This window comes from Lolium rigidum, chromosome 7 (genome assembly GCF_022539505.1).
Source record: "Lolium rigidum isolate FL_2022 chromosome 7, APGP_CSIRO_Lrig_0.1, whole genome shotgun sequence".
Classification (NCBI taxonomy): domain Eukaryota; kingdom Viridiplantae; phylum Streptophyta; class Magnoliopsida; order Poales; family Poaceae; genus Lolium; species Lolium rigidum.
The window spans coordinates 146500386-146503660 of record NC_061514.1 but is presented as its reverse complement, the minus strand read 5'-3'; positions in this window follow the sequence as shown (position 1 = coordinate 146503660).

Sequence of the window (3275 nt, the reverse complement as noted above, 5' to 3'; positions counted from 1 at the left end):
TACTAATAGTGCCCGCACCTTGTCCTAATTAGCTTGGACTACCGGATCTTTGCAATGCACATGTTTTAACCAAGTGTCACAATGGGGTACCTCCATGCCGCCTGTACAAAGGTCTAAGGAGAAAGCTCGCATTTTGGATTTCTCGCTTTTGATTATTCTCAACTTAGACATCCATACCGGGACAACATGGACAACAGATAATGGACTCCTCTTTAATGCATAAGCATGTGGCAACAATTATTATTCTCATATGAGATTGAGGATGTATGTCCAAAACTGAAACTTCCACCATGATTCATGGCTTTAGTTAGCGGCCCAATGTTCTTCTCTAACAATATGCATGCTCCAACCATAAAGGTGGTAGATCTCTCTTACTTCAGACAAGATGGACATGCATAGCAACTCACATGATATTCAACAAAGAATAGTTGATGGCGTCCCCTGAAACACGGTTATCGCACAACAAGCAACTTAATAAGAGATAAAGTGCATAAGTACATATTCAATACCACAATAGTTTTTAAGCTATTTGTCCCATGAGCTATATATTGCAAAGGTGAATGATGGAATTTTAAAGGTAGCACTCAAGCAATTTACTTTGGAATGGCGGATAAATACCATGTAGTAGGTAGGTATGGTGGACACAAATGGCATAGTGGTTGGCTCAAGGATTTTGGATGCATGAGAAGTATTCCCTCTCGATACAAGGTTTAGGCTAGCAAGGTTATTTGAAACAAACACAAGGATGAACGGTGCAGCAAAACTCACATAAAAGACATATTGTAAACATTATAAGACTCTACACCGTCTTCCTTGTTGTTCAAAACTCAATACTAGATATTATCTAGACTCTAGAGAAATCAAATATGCAAACCAAATTAGCAAGCTCTAAGTATTTCTTCATTAATGGGTGCAAAGTATATGATGCAAGAGCTTAAACATGAGCACAACAATTGCCAAGTATCAAATTATCCAAGACATTTTAGAGTTACTACATGTAGCATTTTCCAATTCCAACCATATAACAATTTAACGAAGAAGAAACTTCGCCATGAATACTATGAGTAGAGCCTAAGGACATACTTGTCCATATGCTACAGCGGAGCGTGTCTCTCTCCCATAAAGTGAATGCTAGGATCCATTTTATTCAAACAAAACAAAAAACAAAAACAAACCGACGCTCCAAGCAAAGTGCATAAGATGTGACGGAATAAAAATATAGTTTCAGGGGAGGAACCCGATAATGTTGTCGATGAAGAAGGGGATGCCTTGGGCATCCCCAAGCTTAGACGCTTGAGTCTTCTTAGAATATGCAGGGGTGAACCACCGGGGCATCCCCAAGCTTAGAGCTTTCACTCTCCTTGATCATATTGCATCATACTCCTCTCTTGATCCTTGAAAACTTCCTCCACACCAAACTCGAAACAACTCATTAGAGGGTTAGTGCACAATAAAAATTAACATGTTCAGAGGTGACACAATCATTCTTAACACTTCTGGACATTGCATAAAGCTACTGGACATTAATGGATCAAAGAAATTCATCCAACATAGCGAAAGAGGCAATGCGAAATAAAAGATAGAATCTGTCAAAACAGAACAGTCCGTAAAGATGGATTTTATTAGGCCACCAGACTTGCTCAAATGAAAATGCTCAAATTGAATGAAAGTTGCGTACATATCTGAGGATCATGCACGTAAATTGGCTTAATTTTCTGAGCTACCTACAGGGAGGTAGACCCAGATTCGTGACAGCAAAGAAATCTGGAACTGCGCAGTAATCCAAATCTAGTACTTACTTTTCTATCAAAGACTTTACTTGGCACAACAAAACATAAAATTAAGATAAGGAGAGGTTGCTACAGTAGTAAACAACTTCCAAGACTCAAATATAAAACAAAAATACTGTAGTAAAAACATGGGTTGTCTCCCATAAGCGCTTTTCTTTAACGCCTTTCAGCCAGGCGCAGAAAGTGTATATCAAGTGTTATCAAAGGGTGGTGCACCTACAGCGGGGTTTGGAGTTTTCTCAACCATGCATAGTATATTGGATACATAAGTTTCAGCGTCTCCCTTTTCATTAGTCTTGGGCTTGCTACTCTCATCAAACAAATTTTCAGGAACAAGCCAAGCATAGTTATGTTCTAGTGCATCATTCATAGCTAGGAGTTTACATGGTATTGGTGCTTTGATCTCCCCACCATCATTAGCGTTATTAGTGTACCTTATCCTATCCATATCCATTTTTTCAAGGAGACTAACAAAATTAGTATGAGAACCAAGCATATTAAATTTAGCGAAGACCTTTCTAGCCTCTCTTGCTAGACCACCAAATTCTCTAAGAAGGGTTTCTAAAACAAAATCTTTCTTTTCCCCCTCTTCCAAATCACCAAGTGTAAGAAACATGTGTTGGATTATAGGATTGAGATTAACAAATTTAGTTTCCAACATGCGAACTAAAGCAGCAGACAGCAATTTCATAAGTAGGAGCAAGTTCTACCAAGTGTCTATCTTCAAAATCTTCAACGGTACTAACATGGGTGAAAAATTCTTCTATATTGTTCCTCCCAATTATAGACCCGCGTCCTACCGGTATGTTTTTTGTGGTAAAATTAAAAGGAAACATGATGAAATAAGTAAAGCAAATGCAAGTAACTAATTTTTTTTGTGTTTTCGATATAGCAAACAAGACAGTAAATAAAGTAAAGCTAGCAACTAATTTTTTTTTGTTTTGATATAATGCAGCAAACAAAGTAGTAAATAAAATAAAGCAAGACAAAACAAAGTAAAGAGATTGAGAAGTGGAGACTCCCCTTGCAGCGTGTCTTGATCTCCCCGGCAACGGCACCGTAAAAAGAGCTTGATGGCGTGTATTTCACACGTTCGTTGGGCAACCCCAAGAGGAAGGTATGATGCGCACAGCAGCAAGTTTTCCCTCAGAAAGAAACCAAGGTTTATCGAACCAGGAGGAGCCAAGAAGCACGTTGAAGGTTGATGGCGGCAGGATGTAGTGCGGCGCAACACCAGGGATTCCGGCGCCAACGTGGAACCCGCACAACACAACCAAAGTACTTTGCCCCAACGAAACAAGGTGAGGTTGTCAATCTCACCGGCTTGCTGTAACAAAGGATTAACCGTATTGTGTGGAAGATGATTGTTTGCAGAGAAAATAGTAAAACAAGTATTGCAGACAGATTTGTATTTCCAGTATTAAAGAATGGACCGGGGTCCGCAGTTCACTAGAGGTGTCTCTCCCATAAGATAAAAGCATGTTG